The sequence below is a fragment of the Cupressus sempervirens genome, chromosome 11, assembly GCF_028749045.1.
Source record: "Cupressus sempervirens isolate cs-2001-9-10 chromosome 11, ASM2874904v1, whole genome shotgun sequence".
Taxonomy (NCBI): Eukaryota; Viridiplantae; Streptophyta; class Pinopsida; order Cupressales; family Cupressaceae; genus Cupressus; species Cupressus sempervirens.
In genome coordinates this window covers 118,311,179-118,337,217 of record NC_143128.1, presented here as the reverse complement: position 1 = coordinate 118,337,217, position 26,039 = coordinate 118,311,179, and positions in this window count along the sequence as shown.

Here is a 26,039-nt window from a genome sequence, read left to right as displayed (position 1 = left end):
ACCCAAAGGTTCCTCTTATCATTTGTAGATGTGGGACCATAAATGTTGAAGATAAGGAATTTCAAATCAAAATGTTCAACTTTCAGTAGCTGCCAATTGGAATCTTGCCCAATAAGAATACCATGAATACTTTTAGCATTCCATAAAATTGCTAAACCCCCAGAGGCCCCAAGCCCCTCTGCATGAACTAAAAGCCAATTGGTCCATTTAGCCAATGTCTTATCAAAAAATTGTTATGATAATTTAGTTTCTTGAAGAAGAATAATATATCCTTTTTTAGAATCTAGCAACTGCTTGATCCTACCTCTTTTGCCAGAGGCATTGATGCCTTTGACATTCCACATAATGATTTTCATTGCTGACAAGGAGAATCTCTAGTTCTCCTTGTCAATTTTTTGACTGATGAAAACTTATCATCAACAGTGGGTTGAATACCAACATCCACTTCCAACATTGTCTTTACAAATTTTGTCTTTCTACCTCTCTTTTTTGGAGTCTTCTTTACTGTAGTGATAGTAGTAGGGGATTGATCTAATGAAAAATGAATTGAGAAGTCAAAATACCCTTTATCTATGTTATTGCCATTTTTTTGACTACTTTCTGATTCTTGACTAGCCAAATTCATCACATCTGCATCCTTCAATTCATTCAAAATGTGGCCTTCTTCAGACTAATTACCCATCTCATTTGAGATTCTACAAACTCATTGATCTAACAATAATATAAAGGAAGCTCCAATTTATTTATATCATTCAAATTATGGGCTACTTCAAGATTAGTAGATGTTAACAATTTAGGTTGGATGAGAGTATTCATCTGACAATTGTTGAATGATTTTGGATATAAAGAATCAATTGTTCCTTCCAGTACTTCATTAAGACCTAGGGGATTTTCCACATTCACCAGTTGAGTCCCATTTGCACAATCAGATTGATTAATAGATTTTATGTCATCTGGCTGAATAATTTCCATTATAGAAACTCCTTCCTCAATTGCAATTTCATGAATCAAGTCAGATGCAAAAGTTGTTGAGAGAGTCGTGGCTACTTTCAAAAGTTGATGCTCAGGGATCTTCTTACCTTTTAGATCATTGATAATGCGTGAGAAATTAATAGGCTTGTTATGATAGGTGAGATCATGCACTATCATATCCAGTAGTAGATCAGGTACTTCATCAAGTTCTGAATCGTCTGAACCCATTAATAGTAATGTAGACTTAGAGCTCGTGCCCATATTTCTATTATTCCTCCAATAATGCCAAAAGAAGTATAATAATGGTAGAACTTGAATTATGAAAATAAAATCATTAGTGGGAACAAAATCTTTTTGAAAAGGAACCATAGCCTCACTAAGAAGAACTTGATTGGAAGCTACCAGATTTTGCAAATATGCTTGGAAGAGTTTTGCATTTGCCCATGCACATTTTAAAGGATTTGTGGAATGATCACAACATATGTCTACATTTGGGATTTGATCTTGCAAGCAGTCTAATGTAAAGTGACCCAATACAGCCAAATATTTGTCAACAATCTCTGGACTTTGAATGACAATGAGCTGATTGAAGACACCCCACGTGGATTTAATCATGATACCCGTTGGTTTGGGCTTAGACATGTTAAGTAACAAACAAACTCGAACATCTCTCTGAATATTTTCATAGGAGATCAAATCATGCCTGATATAAATTCCAATCTGATTAACTATAATTTCAATAATGTTGGGATCCCTATACTCCAATGGTAAGGCAGGTAGGCAAATCCAAAATGGTATGAATGGGCCTAGAGCATCATTAGGTTTGAAATTCGGTGTCCATGAAATGGTGAATAAACCTTTCCTTTTACAAAACCAATCCTTATATTTATGCACAGAATCCCTAGATACCTTTTGAATCAAATAAAACTATAAAATAATTGCACTTAGAATTAATGAAAAAAACTTCCTTGACTCCCTACCAAATAGATCTAGCCCAATCGGAAATAATGGATAATAGTAGTATGTTAGGGCCAAACATACCTATTAATGCAGTGTCTTTAAAGAGATCAATATGCGCCTCAAGGTAATGATCAAGGTTACAGATGGATATGAAGGATTCACGGGGGAAGCATTGTTGTGTTCTAATCTAGACTCCTTCTTTCTCCATTCAAATCTGCGATCCTTGCCCAAGCTACTGTTTGGATAATATTGATCGTGCTCATGTCTATATCGGTTTCCCTTAAAGGAAGGAAAATTACCTGTAACCTCAGATTTGTGCCATGGCATCCTGGAAGAATTCAACCCTAGTTTCTTTTTTGGATTGCGTATTTGCCGTTTCCTTCCAATGGGGATATTATTTGGAAAAGTTAAAAACTTAGGTCTTGAAATAGATCTATTATTGGGAGATGAAATGAATGAGGGCAGCCATTCTGCATGAATTGATTTGGACTGATGACAATCACTTGGCTCAGAAGGCAATGATTTGGATGTAGAACCTGAGGCTTGGGAATCTTTGCAAATGTCAAACATCTCTTTCCTCCTAAATCGATTAAAATCTGCATATGGTAGAGGCTGTTGGCGGAACCTATCACCCCGGTGATTCGTCCAAGCCTGTGTGAATCTACCTCCTCTATTGCCTTTGCTAAACCCAAGCCCTCCTCTTCTATGAAATCTCACTCCTCGCATCTCGCTCCTCTGAGAATAACTCATAAGGTTGCCTGTTACTGAATCTTCTGTTAGGGCTTGTCAAATCTTACGTGTTCCATTGAAAATACTCCTCTTTTCAAGATTGCATGGCCTGCTTGCAAGCGCACCTGCAAAGGCAACGCCATATACACTCCAAAATCTCTTCAAACCAGTGGATATTTACACAGATCTGACATATTTCTTCCTTCAGAAAGGATATAAGGTAAATAACAGCCTCTAAATTACTTGGAGTTAATTGTGTATAAATCATGCATTTTAACAATCAATGTTCAATAGAATTTCATTCATAATTTGCTCTATTTTTTTGTTTCTGTAATTCGTATCTTTTTCTTTCAGCAAGATTCTTTATTTAGTTTTCAAACTGATTGTAAAATCTTACACTTCCCATACCACTGGCCTTTACAGATTAGAACCGCCTTTGACAAGGCATCTGTATAGTTGTGCAAACTAGTAGAAATTTGTGCTTTCATGAGCATTAAAAAGGACAAAGATCATTTCATATAAATTAGTTCTAAAGCTATAAGATATGCATAACTGTAATACAGATAAGAAATGAAAAAGAAAATAATGAATTGCACATAATCTAAAATGTTGCACGAATTCAAGGGGTTCCTTATTAGACTAAAGTAGCCTCTAAGCTAAAGCCTCTTGGCTAAAAAGTATTAAGCACTCGTAGCTATGAAGGCTCGAATGCCCACGAGAGTGAAATTGTTAGTTCTGCAATTGACGACAACATCCAGAAAATCCTCCTTAGAATTTTTGCACTCAACGTTTTGGCTTCTGGCAGTGAGCCTCCTCTCAATGAAGACATTGCATAAATCATACATAGCCTTCAAATGCAAACATTAATGGCTCCGTGTAGAAGGAATGTGTAGAAGTAAGGACAGGTACATAAACATAAGTTGTTTTGGCATTCGTACTATCACAAAATGGCAAATTTAAAATACTTTCCCCAATTGAAGTGTAGAAACGATAAAATGGTTTCTTCAAATTTTCCAGGAGAAAGAGATATGTTTTAGAAGTGAACAAATTGGAACAGAGATATGTTACGTAACCAATTACTCAGTGGAAAAAAATAGTATGCAATATTTTATATTTTTATTTTATTATTCTATTTTCAATTTATATATATATTTATATTTTTCTATTTTTTATTTGTTTATTTATTCTATAAATTACACAGGAATATTGTTGCACAGATTTGGTAGGTCTCTTATAAGACTGAAGTAGCCCTTAGACTAAAGCCTCTCAGCTAACAAGATCCTTTTTTCTGAGCTCATAACTCTGTCATCTATTAGTAAATTTTTTTGAATGCATATCATCCTAACTCGAGTTAACTCAAGTTCACAAAGGACCTTTCCAACTTTATTTAACTCAATTGGATGTCATTTAATTGCATTTTCTTCTAATTTAAGAACTCATAAAATATCATTTTTTATTTATTTATACATTTTATTGTCTAAAAAAATAAAATGAAATATAGGCATCAACATTGGAACATAAATGGGCAGAATCCAGATTATGTTCTAGTTGGAGTGTCATGTATTTCTTATAAATTTTAGGATTATTATTTCTTTATTTTTTATTTTGATAGGTAATCAGCCAAAGTCTAGACTATTAATTATTATTTTTTATTATTATTATGTGTTAATATTAAGTAGATTCAAACTGAAGACCTCTCCGATGGGAGGCTCACAATTTACCAATGCATATCGGCTCTTACCTGAAACATTGAAACTCTATTATCATATATTGGTAAACAAGGATTTAAATTCTTCCATATTTTGGGGTGTGGAATATATAGATGATCTATGTATGTTCGATTTTTAATTAATAAATTTCAAAAAAAATACTTTGCACAATCACATTAATTTTAGAAAGAGTAAATGCAAATATATTCGATTATGTGAATAATACTTCAGTATATGCTTAAGATTATCTTCTTCTAAAATTGTGGAAACAAATTAAGTTATCTCCAAGTTTCTCTACAAACTGGAATTCTAATCATCAATCGGACCGGCTTCATGTAAAATGGTCTCCCCCTCTAGAAATTTTCTAAAGTTAAGCTTTGATGGTTGCTCTTGTGGGAACCCTGGTAAGTTAGGCTTAGGTGCTTGTATTAGGAATTGGAAAGGTGAAGTAGTTGCAATCAAAGTGGATGTTTTACCAGATGGTACAACAACCTTGTAGAAGTTAAAGCCCCATTGGCAGGTCTAATTTTGGCAAAGAGATGTAATGTTTCCACCATCCATATCAAAGGTGATTCTCAGGTAATTATAAAATCTTGTCTCTCATGGACTTCTCATACTTAGAAACTAGCCTATATCCTTTAACAATGTTGGGATTTAATTGACTCTTTTCAAGCTACTTGTTTCTCTCATACTCTGAGGGAGGACAATAAGTTGGCTGATTGTCTAGGTAATCTTGGCTATGAAGGCTCCATATTTGAATCTCACCATTCAGAGGTGTTTTTTTGAAATTTCCATGCTTAGTTGAGTGCCATACTTGGGACACAAAGAAGATGAATGAAGCTTAATAGAAACTAGTGCTATAATTGATCAACCCACTTATCATTTAATTGGCTATTAGTTTTCACACTCTTTGTGCATTAGGATTCATCTTTTTGCTGAAAATGGAAAGTACGGAGTTGGCCTTCATGGTTCATGTCCTAGATGTTCATTTATATGGTATTTTTCTAGTTCACAAATGCTCCAATTAGATAGGAGGTTAAATGTTCTCTTGATTTTAGTTAAATCTTTTAGAAGGAGAGGTCCATTGGCATAATTAAACCCTACTCATTGTTGAGTATTTGTATATACCACATTTTAGGAACTCTTGCTTAGTGCAGAGTAATTGTATTTTGTTATAGGTATGCTTGATATGATCTATCGGCCTTTAACACTTTTGTATTTCAGAAAGGATTCAGAGTTTTCTTGCTAGTTCTTTCTCTGATGAACCCTTGAACTAGTTTACTAATAAATATATTATATAAGTGCTATGTCACTTTTTGATTTTTTTTTTTTTTTAATTGAAATGGAAATTAATGGAAATGATTTTATTGTTTTAAAACTTTGTTTATGGTTATAATCTAATTTGATTATATCAATGCTTATTTTCTCATCTTTTTAATTCGGAAATTAATACATTTTTTAATAAAAATACTTTTAAAAAAATGTAGTGAAGACAATGTCATTTTTTTTTATGGAGGGTTCAGGCCTGTGAGGCATGAAGCCTGTGAACTACCAACCAACAAAGGTGACCACATAGAGCTTTTAGGGACCCAATACAGGTCTACTCATGCCTTAAACCTCTTCAGCTTAGAGCCAAGGGCTGAGGGGCATCCACGCCATTAAAATCATTTGGGGAATGATCTCAGTCTCATCCCTTATGATGTTAGAGCCTTGCACTTATCAAGACTTGGTCTCTGGGGTGCTCTTGGTGAGCCATTCAATTTCACCATTAAATGCAAAATATTTTTTTAATAAAATATATGTAACTCAAGTACATTTCTAAATGTGGCATTCAATATGTAACTTTCACGTAGTAGTAGTATTTATATTTGATGTCATTTGAAAATATTACTTTTATTCACATTTCATTTTTACTTTTCAAATTGTACTATATGTACAAAATGTATTCAAATTCAATTGGCTACTAAAATTAAATTCTAAAATTTTACTTATAAGATGGATCTATAGGTCTACTAAAAATTTTAGCCAATACCTCAATTAAGGTTCTATATTTCTCAATCTTCTTTTTGATTCATTACAATTGGTTAAAAGATGAATTTGTATGTATTACCCACTCTTGTGTAGTCTAAGTAGATATCACATAGATCTAGAGATGTTTCAGAAATATTATACGGATAAAACATTTTTGAGCAAGGATTTTTTGAACTTTATTAGTAGTTGAGTTTAAAACCTTGAACTTTATGAGTAGTTAAGTTTAAAATGTTGAGCTATGAGTAGTTTAAAACCTTATCCTTTGTCAATTTTATAACATTGTGATAAGTACATAGAGTTCAGTTTCAATAGTTCACTAACTCTTTTTCCTCATTGTCATAGGCTAGTACTATTGCATTCACTTTGTACTATTAATTACTTAGCTTTGCAAATATCAACCAATTATATACAATTATTTTTACCTCATTTAAATTTTTATTTCATTTGGTTATTCTATTTTTAAAGGCAAAACTTTCAGATATTGTTTGTATATAAATAAATTGATATTTAGACAATGTCATAAAATAAAATAAATTTATAAATTAGATTTTGAATATAATTTATTAAAATTGAGTCAACAAATTACCCTTCTATTCAAATGTCTATCTTGATTTTTTTTTAAACAACTTTTTTCTTACATATTTTTTAAATATAGAAATTTACATAGTGTAATTAAATAACAATCTACAAATTATATTTTGAATGCAATTTATTAAAATTTAGAATCTTAATTGGACTTCGAATAACTGAATTTATTATTTAAAATTCTTAAACAAATCAAGTTTTTCTTGAACTTTTCAAATCTTTCCATTGCACCAACCTTTAGAAATATTTCCAGTCAACCCAACCTATAGAATTTTATAGAAACTAAAATCAAATCTTATATAAAAATTATACATTAAAGGTTCACCTTCTTTCCCCTTTGCATTATTAAAAAACAAGTGCCATATAATGACATGTACTTGTAATTTGTATTGATTCTATTGAATATAATTGTTAATATGTAGTATATTCTTATTAAATTTTATTCAATATAATAAAATTATTGTAAAAAGTAAAGAAAATTTTTAATGACTAATTTTTAAAAGTAGTTAGATAGAATAGTTTTTTATAAAATTGCGTTTCTATATATATTCTCCCAACTTTGAGTTACAATATGACCATAAAAAAAATATAGAATGAAGCATATTCCGTCAATATATTTATGATATTTATAATTGTGATTATTAATTTTCCTTTTAAAAAAATTAAAAATTACAAAAAATTAATAGAATACATATAACTAAATCTTAAAAGCTTGTTTTTTGTTTGTTTGTGATTAAATAATAATATTATTAAATATAATTTATATTTAGAAATTATATCAATTGTAATGCACTAACATCTTGTAGTATTAATTACCAATATTTAGATGATATTAATACATCTATTTTTATATAAAATTATTTTAATTTATTAAATCTAACAAAATTTTACAACAAATTCAAATATAATCTATTGACAATTTATGTAAAAGATTAGGAATAAATTAAGATATAATTGAAAAGTGCCATGTAACTATTAGCCAAAAAAATTGTAATATGGTGAACTTATGGAAAAAGAACTCTTATATTACAAAATTGATTGAGCCAATCAAATAATTTGTATAATATATGAAATTTATAATTAAATAATTTAACTTTAGAAATACTTTAATTATTTAAAAATATTTAGATGTAATTTAACTTTAGAAATACTTTAATTATTTAAAAATATTTAGATGTGATTGGTTTAAACTAACTGAGTTTTAGAGAAACTGAATGTAATAGTACTAGCCTATGACAAGTACAAAAAGGTGGGGGAAATACCAATAATCATTATAACTACTTTCAGTTTTTAAAGACATATATTTGAGTTTAGTGTGAATAAGGGGCACAAAGAGTAAGAATTGATGGATGAGAACTAACAAGATGAAAATATGTAAAAATATAAAATGAGACCATAAATAAAATAAAAAAATTAAGAACAACCAATACCAAATAGAATTTAAAAAAAAAATAGTTGAATAATTTTTTTAAAGAAAATATTATATTGAACAAAAGTTGTCTTTTTACTTCTTATTTTATTAAATATTTTATTTGTTTAAATTTAATTTATTATTCTTATTAATTATTAATTATTTTTTTTTTTTTTTTTTTATATTCATAATTTATTTTTTATATTTCCATCTTGTCATTCATCCATCCTTGTTCTTTGTTCCTACTTCCTTCTATGTTTGTACAAATACACTTGTTCAATAATCATGCACACCATCAATTGCAATAGAATTATCATTGTTCCAATTATAATGCTTTAGTGTTTGATTAATGATTTTCTATTGATACTAATAAGCTTACGCAACTCATATTAATTACAAACTTTAAAAAGTTGCATTAATGAAATTCAATGAACTATAATACAATCAAATCTCAAAGAAGCTCTCTCATTCTTTAACAAGAGTCAACAAAGATTTTTTTTTAAAAAAATTAACTCAATATGTTAAAATATGCTTACACTAGTTATAGTTGAAATATTACTCCTTAGGGTGGTGACTCTATCACCCCCACCCCAAGGATAATATTTGATGAACTACCTAAATATAAGGAGATTTTAGATGAGTTTGAACAACAATATTCTTTCTTTGATATTATTTTCTTTCTTTCCTATCGTTTTTTTTTTTTTTTTAAATTACTTTCTTTTCTTACTCTTTTCTAACTAGCATTTGGAAAAACAAGTTTTATTTGTATTAAATTTGACGATACAAATAGAAAAAAGTATACCTCCTCACCCATGTCAGTATATGTAAAAGAAAACAATTTGTGAACAATTTTATTTGATTGATTGGATTTTTTTTTTAGAAATTTAATTATTTCTTTCTAGCCACATATAATTCATATTATGTATTCTATCGATATATAAACAAATTTATTCCATTAACTATATAATGACAAGTATAGGCCACTAGTAAATTATTTCATTTCCTTTAGATAAATCAATGTTATTTTGTGTTTCATATATTACAAGAATGGTTTTTTTTTATTGGTTTGATTTTGTATAATTTTTAACTCATTTAAAGAAAAAAGTAAACAACAAATTATTCTCAAATTTTATATTATCATTTTTGTTTTATTTAGATTATGCAATAAACCAAAAGCTGATACACAAGAAAAGTACTAACCTCACGATTGCAATATATCATTTCTACACTCTTATATATAATTTCTACACTCTTAATGATCTACTTTTGGCGTGATCTCATTGTTGTATGTACAAGCGCATATTCCTAGTTTAATAGTGTTTCATTAGAAGTAGTTAGATTAAGAAGTTACCCAGTAATTTGTGTTGTTCTTAAATTTTAGGTTTTCAAAATATGTTGGGACTAAATAATTTTTGCGTGTTTAATACTAGTTTACTATTGACTGCAACAAAACATGATAACCATGTTTAGCTGATAAAACTGAAATTGCCAAATCTATGCATGTGTCATGAAGATGTCAATTATGAAATTGGACAATTGAAAATGTATATTAGGATTATATCTGTTGATATTTCCCTTGTATACAAAACTAATATATTAGTTTTACATTTTCTAAAATTTTATGTTTAGAATTTGTAGATTTTAAAATAGAAGAAAGTAGAAGAAGAGTTGTGGTACTACTTGAGTTAATACCTTTCCTAATTATCTAATTCAAATATTTATGAGCATCTTAGAAGGAATGTACACTTCAATTTAGAATTTAGAATATGAAGATCAACATATAAATTAATTGTATGAAAGGAATGTGTCATTGAATATGAATTCAAATCAATTTGAAACCAATCAAAATTGTATAATAGTAAAGATTATAGTGCACATTAATTTATATGATATATAAAAATATTTTTTATTATTTATCTTAATTCCTCTAACTATATCTTGTCACTAAGTCTTTCTTACTCTATCTCACCATCTGTATGTCTTTTTATTTGTACTTCTCTCGCTTTATTTATATTTTTCTAATTTTTCATTACTTAGAGCAATGAGAAACAAATTTAAAAAATTAATGAAAAAGATTTCATTAGCATACAAGAATTTAAAAGCTTGATCTAGGAAATTCTAAAAGCTAAGGGCCAAAGTAATTATTGTAATGTACAAAATATAGACTAGTCACAAGTACTATGAAGCCATTGGTATAGGAAGAACAAAAGGTCACAACATTACCAGTAAATTTCTTATTTATTAATTAAAAAAATATGTTAAGGTTGAGTAGTCTTGAGTTTGACGATTTCTAATTTTTTTTAGAAAATAATACTAATATACTTTGACGGGGCACTTCAGAAGTAAACATTAATTTTTCTAGTACAATAAATTCCAAGATGGTTGATCCACCCACTTCATTATTTTGTTCATAGAAAATGAAATTGGGCATTTGAAGTTAGAACTATCTTCACCCTTCTCTTCTATGCCCATTTACTTAGCATATTCGTCATGGTTATCTATAGGAAATTGAAAATATGTATATTCATTCTATGCCCATTTAGCATATTTGTCATGGTTATCTATAAGAAATTATAAATACGTATATTCATTCTATGGAAATGAAAGCAATCTTTATTAGCTTCTCAAAATCATATTTTTAAATATATCATGAAGCTTTTGATTGACTCTTATCCCAAATTCCATCAAACTAAAGGCAAACTTTAGTGCTTGCTTTATTTATTTGTTGTCCATGACCTCTTTGACTTCAAAAATTAGGAAAGCCCAAAAAAAAAGTCAAGAATATTTGACTTATATGAAGAGAGAAAAAAAAACTATCCCATTCCATCAATGAATTATAAACGTATGAAGGGTGCTTCCTTCCCATTTCATCTCGATATTAAATTTTACATTTTACTTGTTGCAAATACTATCACATTTCTAATGAGCTGTGAAGAGAATAATGAGAGTAGTGGAGTTCCCTAATTTTTCACATTCAATAATGTCGTAACTCATGAATTACTATCAAACAAAATGCCACAATTTTCTATCTTTCATGTTACATGACAATTTTCTATCTTTCATGTTACATGACATTTCCTTTGTGAACTTTAATACTTTAATTGAACTACTCACATTCTCATAGTTTGTGCATTTTAATAGTTTGCAAGATTTTTTTATAAAGATCATTATGAAATATAAAAGGAAAATGACCATTCTCATTCTCAATTGCTAAAAAACTACTGAATATAAATATATTCTACAATGCTTAAATATCTATTATTCCCCTCACCAAAATGAAGAAGATTGAAATAACAAGTGTAAATTCCACAGTACTTATATTAGAAAATAATAGAAATCAAATGGTAAAGCTTAACTTTGATACTGATTTCTCCTCGTTGCCATTACATATGATCAATATGGACTTCTAATTCTAATGGATTCTTATGAAGAACAATAGTAGCTACTCTTGAAGAGTTCTATCACATCTTTTTCTCTGTCGCGAAAGAAAATATTAGACGAAAATCCCTTTTATGGACAATTTGAAAAAAAACATCACAAACCCGAATAATAGTGGAAAATTTTGGAAGTTTTGCATGCTTATGCCATCTATCTTCATGAGTTGGTGCTAGTTAGAGGTATACGTGGAAAGTTTCTATCCTCCTAAGACTACAGGCTTTCCCAAACACTTTATATTTTCTCATACATTTTGTGATGAAAAATAAAAGGACTGCCCGTAAAATCATCAACAGCCAATTGAAAATTAGAAATAAAGAAATAAAAATTTATTTGTATAGACACATTCCAAACAACCATAGGTTAAGTGCATTTTTTTCAAAATTTACACAGTTTCCAAAGCATAGATTAATATGATAGAGTGAATCAAAAACTATAATCCCTTCCTTTGTCGCAGGGACTAATAAATCTAAAAACACTAAAGGCCTTCTTTTTAGGAGTCACAACTCTTTAACACACAAGTATGTGTATACTTTGAGCTATATATATACTTTTGATTATTTAATGCAAACTTAACGAAGACAATCTATATAATGTACATTTCTTGTCTTGTAATTTAAAAAATTCTAAATCAAGATATATACTTCTAAACCCTCATTATTATTTTTTGCAGTTAAAAAATCTACTCTAAATTATAAAGTGTTCCATCTTTTAAATATATTTTTGTGCAATAATTTGTAATATTTAGTTTCAATTTTTCTTATACAAAAATGACAAATATAAGATTTTGGAATCTTTTTCAAAGCTCAATTATTTTCTTTTTCAATTGATGCAACTACAAAAATGACAAAAATAAAATTTTAGAATCTTTTTCAAAGATCAATTTTTTTCTTTTTCAACTGATGCAACTAATCTATCCATGTCGTCTTAATAATCTACTTTGTTATGCTTTTCACAATAGGCAGGGACTCCACAAACAGAGCCCTTGATGTACTTGTCATAGGATGATTGCATTCACTTTGTCTTATTATTCAACTAGCTATATACATATTATATATTTATATAATATATATAGAGAAAGCTGACAGATATCAAGGCTTTAATTTTTTTAATTTGAGTATTTGTTTTGTGTAAATTAAAGCCTTGATATATCTCAACTTTCTCTATATATATTATATAAATATATAATATGTATATAGCTAGTAGCGTTCGCAGGGGATGTTAAAAGAATAGGATTCTAATATTTATTATATAATATTATATTACTACATAAATCTTATAATATGAACTTGTATAATTATATTATTAAAAGACAAATTATTGAATTTGATAAATAGGTTTAATTTAATGTAGGTTCGGGGTTTCAATTGTTTAGTTTAATACTAAAAAATGTCAATGTTTCTTCATCTCTCTCTCTCTCTCTCTCTCTCTCTCTCACACACACACACACACACACACACACACACACACACACACACACACACACACACAATATTTTTCCCATATTTACCTTATTTATCTACCTCATGTCTCTCACCTTGTCCCAATTCTATCTTATTTATGCCTTGTAATTACTCAATGTCTCTCCTTATCTTCCACTCACTCTTTCTCTTATTCCCTCTTTTCACCACAACTTCCCTATCTCTATCTGTTATACCTACAACTCTATACCCTCCTAATTAATATCTTTTTTAGTCCTCCCCCCCATCTCTCTCTCTAAAAATTTGTGTTCTCAATAATCTAGCCATATTTTCTCCCTATTTATGTTATTTATCTACCATATATCTCTCACCTTGTTCCTATTCTATCTTATCTACCACTTCTCTAATAATTAATTAGCTTATGGGGGGGTGTTAGTGTAGTTTTTTATTTTTCCTATTTTGCTAGGTTTTTCCTACACTTTTAATAATCTCGCTTAGGTTAATAAAGCATGTCTTATTAGGTGAATGGTTGTGAGGTGTCACCTTCCTACATGTGAGCATCCATTAGGTATCTTGGGAAGATACTTTGCTATCTTTATTCCAATAGATGGTTGCTCCTCATTGGTTGGTGTTACCACCTCCTCCCTCTTCCTAGCCTATATAAGCATGCTACCTGGCTTGTATTTGCATCTCTTGTTTTTGCGTCCTTTTAATGCTATTTTGCTTCCAGCATTTGCATTACTCTCTTGGAGACTAACTCTATGATGCTATTTTAATTTTGTATCATTTACATTCATAGTTTAGATATTTACTCTTTGCACTAGTTTTCTGGGTTATTAATCTTATCAGATTCTAACATGGTATCAGAGCTTTTCTATGTGCAAGAGTAGATTTTAGTTTCCTTATTTGAGAGATTCAGGGGGGGCAAATAAACTTTATTGTAGTTTTAAAAAAAATGAAGTATGCTCTTCTCTTGCATATTTAGATGATCCTGAGAATCAGAAAAGTTTTGACAAAAATAGTTTTTCTCTAGGGTTTCAATCTCAAATCTGACAACCAACTTGCATATTTGGAGTTTTCAATCAGTTTTGCAGGTTTCAGCATGCCATTGATGGACTTCAGAAGCTGATCCAACATTTTCATATCATATTGTAGTTGCTGGGGTCGTTTTTTAATTTTTGGAGCCATTTTTTACTGTTAAAGGTGTCTGATTTACACTATAGCAACATCTTTTGTACATCAGCAAGAAAAACGCTTTCTGGATTTTGTGTGCAGCCCCGAAAAACCATCTGGGTATCTTTTAGATTTTGCATGCAACTTGTATATTTTGCAGAATCAAGCATGCAAAGCTACAGCCATACCCCTCTCCATTGGCAGTTGCAGATTTGAACGCAGTTTTCAAATTTCTCGTTCTTGCTCATATACACTCCGATTTTGATGATTCTTGTAATGAACTTGGCTATTTTTTTGGGTTTTATCCACTAGTGGAGTTGTTTTTTGATTTTCATGCATGAATTCTTCAAAAATTGCAGATTCTCAGCCATGACTATGCACAGTTCTCATTGTGGAAACTTCAGAGGATCATAACTTTCTCATACGACCTCGTATCAAGGAGATTGTTTTTTTGAAAGTGCATGATTTTTTGAGTAGATCACAGTGGTACTATTTGTTTCCTTGATTATTGTGCCCTAGTTTTACTTTTAGCATATGCTCTTCATGAGGGTTTGTAATGCATTGAAATCAAGACCACTATGTATTTCTCTTTAGTGGTAGTTTTAAATGCACTAAAATAAAGTGCCAAATCATATTTCTTTTGGGGGGTTCTTTGATTGAGTAAAAAGTGGGGAGCATTGTCGTGGCTGGGTTCTCTTCTTTTTAGCATTTCTTCTCTATATTTCTTCATCATGGATCAAACAAATATGCCCGTCCTAACTCCATACAATTACTTTGATTGGAAATCATGCATGACAATTCACTTAAGGAAAGCTGGATTAAATAGGATAACTATGGGACTTGAAACTGAACCTGCTAAAGATGAAGATAAGCCTAAGTGGTTTAACAAATGTGATGAGGCATTTGGAACATTGTGTTTGTTTGTTTCTCCTGAATTGCTATTTCACATTGAGTCTTTGGATACACCAAATGAAGTATGGACAAAGCTAGAAACACTATTTGGCACACAAGATTCAATGAGGGGTCACATGTTGGAAAATAAATTAATTAGTTTGGGTCCAGGCAATTTCAACACAATCCAAGATTTCTTCACCAAATTGAAATCACTAAAGCTGCAGTTAAAACAATGTGGAATTGAAAAGAAACACGAACAACTGATTCTTAGTATTCTCTCTAAGCTAAGTTCAGAATATTTTGTGTTTGTCTCTACCTTCTATGCTACTAAGGGTGCACTTGGTACTCAATTCACCATGCCATCTTTAGATGATTTTGCTGTCAATCTCACTTGAGAATAGGACAAGCTAATCCAGATGGGCATTCTTAAGTCCTCTAAGTCACATGCCTTGGCTGCCAACCAAGGCACAAAAGAACAACAAGGACAAAGTAGTAACATCAATAGTAAAGACAAGAAACAAAAGAATAGTGAGGAGAAGAAGGATCAGATGCTGGTTTCTTCAAAAGAAATTATTGATACACCATCTTCCAAGGCTGATAAGCCTAAGAAAGAAAAGGTCAAATGTGCCTATTGTAAAAGACCTGGTCATGATGAACATAAAGGTTTGTAGAAACAACTTGATCGCTTAACATACATTCTTGAGAAGAATAATATCAGTGTTCCTGAGTCTATCAAACAAAGTTCTAATGAAGGGTCTAACAAAGAAAAAGAAAATAGCAAGGGAAAGGAAAGGGCAAGGCCCTTTTTGCAATTGCTTCCTCACCATCCACTTGGGTTCTTGATTCGGGTGCTTCACACTACATGGCTTCATCTAAGGAAGAACTTGCATCCTTGGAACCGTGTACTATGCCTTCTATTTTGATGGGTGATAACACTCTTGTTGAGGTGAGTGGGAAAGGGTCTGTTGATGTGGGGGATGGCACATTCCATGATGTTCCTTGTGTACCCTCATTGTCAACTAATATCCTATCGATAGACCGGATCACTCACATAGGTTTAGGCAAGCGAGTTGAGTTCACTCCTGATTCAGTGGAGATACGTGAGTTGCACAATGATTCTACAATTGCAGTTGGGAGAGTAGATCAATAGTCATGACTCTATATGTTTTCTCACTTTGTTCCTGATCCTCCTTTGACTATTTCACTCACTCACTCTAATGATGTGAGCAGATTATGGCATGAGCGGTTTGGCCATCTTAACCTCCACTACTTGCATCAGCTTAACCAACAGAGCATGGTCAGAGGGTTTCCTTCTACTTTGACATTGGAGTCACTTGGAATACATGATAGATCTTCTAATGGGTCAAATTCACTTGAGCAGTCTTCTACCTCCACTTTTGATGCAGAGAGTCATTCAGAGGACTCACCTCCTTCCTCTCCTAGTCATCATTCATAGGTTGATGATTCTCCTCTAGATTCTCCATATTCTGGTCCACTTTGGGCTAGACAAACCTTGCATTTTACAGGTGATTGGGTTGGGGATCCATCAGACACCAAGTAGACTCGTTCACAATTTCAGGATGCTCTACATATCGTCATTGCTACTACCTCAAATTGACAGTCCTTTCATGAGGCTTTTGGTATTTCTGAGTGGGATATAGCTATGTAGGAAGAGTATAGTTCCTTGATGAGGAACCACACTTGGGATCTTGTCCCTTTTCCTAAGGGAAGAAAACTTGTTCGATGTAAGTGGATCTACCGGACAAAATTTGCAAGCTTTACTGGAGGTGCAGGATGCTTCATCTTTTGGGGGGGGGCTCTTCCTCTCACTTGGAGTCCTAATTTTCTTTGGGGAGTCTCTTTTCTCTCTCTTTTGGGGGACTTTTATGTACATGGGTACCTCATTAGGCTTGACTTGCTGGGACCCATTTCTATATCCACCTAAGCTTCGCTTATGGGTGGGTGTTAGTGTAGTTTTTTATTTTTCCTATTTTGCTAGGTTTTTCCTACACTTTGAATAATCTCACTTAGGTTAATAAAGCATGTCTTATTAGGTGAATGGTTGTGAGGTGTCACCTTCCTACATGTGAGCATCCATTAGCTATCTTGGGAAGATACTTTGCTATCTTTAGTCCAATAGATGGTTTCTCCTCATTGGTTGGTGTTGCCACCTCCTCCCTCTTCCTAGCCTATATAAGCATGCTACCTGGCTTGTATTTGCATCTCTTGTTTTTGTGTCCTCTTAATGCTATTTTGCTTCCAGCATTTGCATTACTCTCTTGGAGACTAACTCTATGATGCTATTTTGATTTTGTATCATTTGCATTCATAGTTTAGATATTTACTCTATGCACTAGTTTTATGGGTTATTAATCTTATCAGATTCTAACATCTATTTGTTATACATACACATTTATATCCCCTAATTAATCTCTTTTATATTCCTCCCCTCTCTCTCTAACACTTCTTCCTACTCTCAATATTTTTTCTTTTATTTACCTTCTTTATCTACCTAATTTCTCTTACCTTGTCCCCATTCTACCTTATCTATCACTTCTCTAACAATTAATCAGATCCTTTCTCTCACCATATTTTTGCCAATTTTTCTTCTTCATTTACCTCATGTCTCTCATCTTATTCCCATTATGTCTTATCTACCACCTATAGTCACTCAGTCTATCTCCTTACCTTCCATTCACTTTTTCTCTTTCTCCCACCTATTACCATATATTCCCCATCTATATCTCTTGTATGTACACATCTAAGAGATACCCCTCATTATCATCCTTGAATTCCATCTCTCTCTCTCTCTCTCTCTCTCTCTCTCTCTCTCTCTCACACACACACACACACACACACACACACACACACACACACACACACACAATATATTTTTCTCATATTTTTTGTGTAAATACGTACTTTACTATTTACACTTACTTAAGTTTACTTAGGTTTAATGCATTATTTTACTATTTTTATTTGTGAGACACTTAGGAGTTTGCACACTTTTTGAGTTGTCATGTTGACAACACAAGAGTATGCAACTCTATTTGAGCACATGGTGTCTACAACACTGTTTTGCATGTCCCACCCTTGTAGGCTTATCCTCACATCACCACACTTACTTATGTGCTTAATGGAGGATAATCCATATCTAGTGGACATGCGCTTGGTTGTATGACACATCATGATGCTAACTTCTATGCATTCTAGAAGCTCTCTTGAGGCCTTTATATTCAGGCACTCCTAGTGTACTCTTAGATCAAGTTATTGAATACATTGTTATTCTGATCATACTCTCTGCATTTTTGGTCTACAGTTGTGCTTGTGTTTGAGTTTTTAGTTCTTGGGTGAATTTTTCTCTTAGGCAAATTCTTACACATATTTACCTTATTTATCTACCTTAGGTCTCTCACCTAATTCCAATTCTATCTTATTTATGCCCTATAATAACTCACTATCTCTCCTTATCTTCCACTCACTCTTTCTCTTACTCCCTCTTTTGACCACATCTTCCTGATCTCTATCTGTTATACCTAAAAATCTATACCCCCCTAATTAATATCTTTTGTAGTCCTCTTCCCCCCATCTCTCTCTCTAAAACTTTGTGTTCTCAATACTCTCACCATATTTTCTCCCTATTTACCTTATTTATCTACCATATGTCTCTCACATTGTTCCTATTCTATCTTATCTACCACTTCTCTAATAATTAATTAGCTCCCTACTCTCGCCATATTTTCCCTTTATTTATCTCCTTTACCTACATCATTATATCTTATCTACCACCTATAATTACTCACTCTATCTCTTTATTGTCTACTCACTTTTTTCTCACTCCCTATTTTCACCACATCTTCCTCATCTCTATTTGTTATACATACACATCTATATCCCCTAATTAATCTCTTTTATATTCCTCCCCTCTCTCTCTCTAACACTTCTTCCTACTATCAAGAAATTTTCTTCTATTTACCTTCTTTATCTACCTAATTTCCCTTACCTTGTCCCCATTCTATCTTATCTACCACTTCTCTAATAATTAATCAGATCCTTTCTCTCGCCATATTTTCCCCTATTTTTCTTCTTTATCTATCTCATGTCTCTCATCTTGTCCCTATTATGTCTTATCTACCACCCATTCACTCTTTCTCTTTCTCCCACTTGTTACCATATCTTCCCCATCTATATCTCTTATATATACACATGTAATTTATCATATATGGTTGCCTTAAAAAATATAGATCATGTACATAGAAGAAAATATAATTCACAATAAAAATAAAACTCATCATATAGAAGTATAATATATCAATATTCTTAATTTCTTCTTATACATTATAGAGTGCATTTGGTCATCTAAAAGTCTGAAAATATCTCATAAAAAATCTAAAATCTTTAATGAATTGTAATTATTAAAATGTATTAATAAAAAATGAGATATATTAAATAATTAGAAATATATATATATATATATATATATATATATATATATATATATATATATATATATTCTAATATGATTTACAACAAATGTAAATGCAAATATGAATGAAAATTTTATCTATTTGAAATGATTTGATTGAATATTGAAATCGCCATGGAATTATTTTTACTAGATAGGATATTAAAATTGATTACAATAGTATCAAGAATCAATCGTTTCAATCTAAATCGCTAGATTCATTATAGAGAATCATGTTTCTTTGAAGCAAGTCATGTGGATCAGGATCCAACACATCAAACCAGTATAGATGCTCAAAGGTTCTTCGTCTCATATATGACGTACCATTATTTGAGTGCCTTGGTATAGAAAATTCATAGATTGACTATGTCCATATAGGTATATTTTCTATTACAAGTTTTCTAGTTCTTTCATGAAATGGAAGATTCAAAAAGACCCCCTAAGGTCCCCATTTGTTAATCACATGTTGATTCAAAGGTGTGTCAAGCAATCCAGCAAATTTTATACGAAAAATTTGGCAATGATAGTGAAATTTCTCTAGACCTTGAGTACAAATTTGCAGACCTTGAAGCATTGTTTTCATACAATGAGAACCATTTTCATTTGAATCGATGGGGTAAGGAGCTTGTTCTAGATAGATCTCTATAGGAACAAAGTACAATTCGGTGGGATCACACTCCTCACAACAAACCAATTCTTCAAAAATAGGATCTCTATAGAAATGGTTGAAATTTTGAAGAGCTAGAGGATGAAATCTAACAAAACCTACTTCCAAAAGACTTCTTTTTGAAGATAAATATTTTTCTCTTTCTTCACTATGAATTATTCTAAGATCAACATATTCGTAGAAATCATCAGTTCTAATTGTTCTTTTCCTTAACATTTTTTTTTGAAATATCTTAAAGAAAGGAAACAAAAGAAAATGACTACATAAAAGAGAATCAAATCTAAATAAAATATTTATCAAAAATCTCAAAGAGTATTGTGAAGTAGAATCATTAAAAAAAAATAATTCAAAATATTTTCTTTTAATAAATATTATAATTTGCAATTTAACTGTTACCAATATCAAAGAATAATAGAATTTTTTTCTAGTCCTTCTATGAAAAAGAACACATATAACATCTCAATAAATGCTCCATATTATATATTCATAGAAGAACTATTTACAAATGATTTTACAAATATAGAGAGTGAACCATATTATATACTCATAAGGAGATTTTACAATGTGTTACTATAGCTATATAGCCACAAATATAACATTGACATGGAATAGGGACACCTTTATTTTAGAGATAGCCCATATCTACCCTTTTCCTAGGAGGTTGTTCATTGTCAAATTTTCTATTTTTGCTGGTAGGGCTACCATACTTCAGCAGGTCTTCTACTAGAAATTGACATATCCCTTGATGGCTAAACCTTGGCACAAAGATTTCAACCCTTTGATTGAATGCTTTAGTACATTCCCTATCTGGGTTAGATTGTTGAATCTCCCCCTTCACCTTTGGGTGGATTCTATCTTGGAGGAGGTGGGGAGCTCCCTTCATGCTTTCTACTTCATTGATAAAGATTCTTCCAATGTTTTTTTCACCATGCATGCTCGCATACTGGTTGAGATCAATGTTTCCAAGGGACTTCCAGATATGATTTCTGTGGCTTCTTTGTTAGGTTCTTGGGATATCGTGGTCGACTAGGAGGGTATCCCCTTCCACTGTAGGAAGTGTCACAAGACTGGTCACATGGTTTTAGGCTGCTCAGAAGGTAAATCTAGACTGAAGAAGTCCCCTTCTTGGTGGAATGGGGCCTCTAAAGATCACTATACAGTCCATATAGCTCGAGGGGATGATGTTTCTCTTCAAGATATTTTGGTGGAGGCCTCTTCTTCAATCCTGGGTTCTTTAGCTAAGGATCACCCTTTAGCACCTTCGAGTGCAACAAAGTAGTCTTCTATTGTCCCATCTCCAAGTGCTTTGAAGGTGGATCCTCCTCTGGCTCCTTTTGTTGCTGCAGCTAATCTATCTTCTGGCACCTTGGGGGTAGCCATCCCTTTGGCTCCTTCTCTGGAAGACTCTCCCTCTCTTGTTCCTATTGTTAACTCCCCTGCTATCCCCTCTGCTGGAGTTCTTCCCTTGGCTTCAGGGGTTTCAGGGCCTAGTTGTGGCCTTGATGTATCTCAGTGCCTATCAGCTATTGGTTTGGTGGGTGTTGGAAGGACCTCAGTTAATGGTGAAATGGTCATACCCACCACTTTTGTTTCTTCTAGTTAAACTATTCTAGTGTTTTCTTCTCTGGATGCAGTCCCTGCTACGGCCTCTTCCCTGGACTCAGGGATTTTTGGAGGTTCTAGTGTTGCTGGTTTTCTGTGGTAGAAGGGTGCAAGTTTGGTGGAGGATGGATGGACCGTAGTTAAAGGTAAAAAGATGAAGCCATCCTCTTCCTCTTTTGATATGGCATTATGGTCTTACAAGAAGGGATCTAAAGGCAATGCATGACTGTCTGGTCTATTATCCTTTTGCTCACTGGCTTTTGGCCTGTTGTTATTTGTTGTGCATCATGGTAGGGGATTTCTTTCCCTTTATTCTTTGGGTTTAAGGAGCCTAGTCAAAACTTGTGTTGGTGGCTATCTTGTTGCCACTATGGTCACCTACTACTTGGTGAATTGATGTACTGGCCTTTTGGTTGGCTTTTGTCCTTTGGCTAGGCTTTATCTACTTATTTTTAGTCTTTTGTATTGTTTCAAACTTGGGTTTTAGGATCCTTGTAAAACCTGTTTATCTAATAAAAAACATTGACATGCAATAATTAAATACAAATAATTAAAAATATTTTCTTTTAAAATACATTATAATTTGCAATTTAACTAGTATTAATATCAAAGAATGATAGAATATATTTTTTCCAGTCCTTCCAAGAAAAAGAACACATATAACTTCTGAGCAAATGATCCAAATTATATATTTATAGAAGAACTATTTACAAATGATTTTACAATCCCATTACAATAAAAAAAGAGAGTACCTATTGGAATAGAAGGTACTATAATACTAAAAAAAAATGGTTTATGACATATTTTCTATTTCTCTAAGCATTATTTCTTCTACTTTTCTTCTTTCAACTTGTTTTCCCTTTTTCATTTTCTCATAGCGATTATAGGAGAATGATGACATTATCCACAATCCCTGTAATGATTTTACATGAGAAATTGCAACAAATGTCATTCTTGTTCTCTCTATTGGACCTCTATCAATTGTTGTTTTTCGAGTGTTAAACCTTGAGATTTGTGTATTTTTAATGCCCAAGCCAATCATAGAGGTATTTGAGTTGTACAACCTCTTAAAATGGGATATATTGGAACTATTTTTGGCTTTTCTTCATTGAATGGGAATCCAGAGTAAGTGTCAAATTTCACCAGTACATACAAGGGTAATTCTGGTGGCATGGTTTGTGGCTTGTACACAATATCATGAACAAAACCTAGAGCACCATTTACAAGTCCTACTTCTATACATAAATTAGAATTCAAAATCACTCTTGCCTTCTTTGAGATCAATAATTCCATATCTAACTCATCTATAGAATTGTCATCTGGATTAGTAATGTTTGATACTTTAGTTGCATTAATATGTGCAACAGGTTGTCTAAGAGAATGTAACATGCTTCTATTATGAATGCGAACATTATCATTTGTTCAAAATAAATGACGATTGTTATCAAAATCATTATTTATTTTTGGACTAATATTCATTATTGTTGTCAACATCAACAAATTCCAATCCACAATTGTGGGATTTGCATCTGTAAGATTGCTGAGTAATTGGCAAAAATTTTGTTGTTCTAAGTCTTCTCCATCTTGCCTAAAAATCTTTTCTAATGTGACCACCTTTTTGAATTCTTCCCATAATAGCTTTGCTCTTCTAAAACTTGCATATGGTACTTTGTCTTTTACTGGAGGTAGTTGTCCAAGATCTCCAACTAAAATGATTGAAATTCCTAGCAAAAATAACAAACATTTTTCAATTCATTAGATTTTCAAAATAATATTTTTATACATCGTGAATAACATTAATAAAAATTTAACAAATAAAAATAGCTGAACAGCTCCAAAGTTGCGATTTGACTTATGAGGAAATGCCTGACGAAGCATTGAGTCAATATTCTCAAGTAGCTTCTCCCCAATAAATCTCATTTCATCTATCAATATGTATTTTTTATGACTCATTTCCTCCTGAAAACTGGTCAAACATGTTCCTTCTAGTTGCATGAAATCCTTAACTAGAATTTTCAACTTTGAATGTATTGTTGATCCACCAATGTTAAATGCTGCTACTCCAGTCAGTGCAAGCAGTAGTAGAGGGGACTAATTTGGCACTGCAACTTCTTTTAGACACTTACTAATTCCACCAATCAAATATGACTTTCCTATACCCGTAGTTCCTTGAACAATCATGTACAATGGATCCACACTCTCACCTACTTGATAGTGTGTCATAATGATGTCAAATGCTTTTTTTTGTCTCTCACTATAATTTGTTGTGTTTATATTTTTCTCTATGCAAAAATCTGAAAGCAATCCATTTTCTCTCATTCTACGGATAAAATTTAATGCCACATTACTTTCTTCATCTGACCTATATGTATGTGACCAATTATACTATATATCTATATCCCTTTGTCCCAACATATAAATTTTAGAAACTTGCATTGCTTGTCCATGGTGCAACCGTGAAATTATTTCCCATTCATGCTCTATAGTATTAGCATGACCAATAATATTATCTTCACTTTCTGATTCACTTACATTGTCACTATTTTCTGAACCCATTACTCGTTTAACATGTCATGAACATAGTTAAATGAATTCCAATTGGAAATGATGGAGTTGTCATCTTCACCAATATCAATTGAAATTTCTTTGAATGATTTGTACAGAAACAACTCTGAGAAACAAAAGTCAACAAACTTTTTAGACTAGCATGTCGAAATAGTTACAAATCTTGGATATACCCTAACAATTGCATTCTTCTATCTTCTTTTCCCCTTATTTTTATTTTTTCTATTCTTGTTAAATATCCATGATCTAGAGGCATCAATGAATGAAAATTTTTCCATAGAGCTCTGTCTCCTTCTATATGCATCAACAAAGGATTCTTTTGTTTCCTCACTTTCACCTTCATTTTCTTTTGTTATTGGTTTAAAAACTTTTCCTGAAACATTTAGATTAACAAATTTTCTACTACATTCAACCAATGGAAGTTCTAATAGCATATGACATGTCTCTTGAGCTCCAAAATCTCTTCCAACTATAGTTTCAGTTAAAGGTTTCCTATACACCTTTGAGGCAAAGTGATCAGGATTCTCTATATTGGCCAAACATGTTAGCATTTGATGGTAGGTTTCTAAGTTTCTCTCTACCTTTGCTACATATTTTTCTATGTACCTAATAATTGCATGCTTTGAAAAAATTGGCTACCAATCAATATTAGCTCTCCAAAATTGGAGAATGTAACGATTGTGTGAGTTAACTCTATCATCACTCCTAGCAAGCTCAAACTTCATTTCACCAGTTTCAATGTCCTCGTATAACTTTGAACTATTTAGATTTAGAGGCCAAGGGGAATTGTACCTACACATTTGAAATGAATTATTTTATATTATACTAAATAGTCAGTGAATTTATATTCTATATGAAATACACCATTAAAATAATTTCTACCTGCAAGCCATTTTTCCTTTCTTTTTTTCTAAGACATGCAGCCTCCTTACACATTGTATGCCTTTCAAAAATATTTAGAATTTCCTCATAATCTAGATCAAAATCTACATCAATAAGTTGTCTCGTGTCTCTTAAGCATGGATGTTTTGAAAATTTTTGAAACCTAAATCAAATCACTTCTAGTTTAGAAATTGTTCAACATAAGAATAAAAAACTCAATATTAAAGCCAAACATAATTTATAAACTTATTGTAGATATACCTACATGTTATGTTGGTGAGCATTAGCTCTTGGATTCCATGCATGAATAATCTTGTTAAAATAATTTCTAGCTTCATTTACCTGCTCTTCATTATGCCAATCTATTAAATCCATATTTGGAGCACCATGAAGCCAAAAAAAACCATGTACATGTGGAGACCCCCTATGTTGCCATTCATATCTAGACCAAAAGTCTTTAACATTCAATCCCTTTTCTAATATCTCATTTCGAAACATATTATGTCTGAGTTGCATGTAGTAAGTGACAATGTGA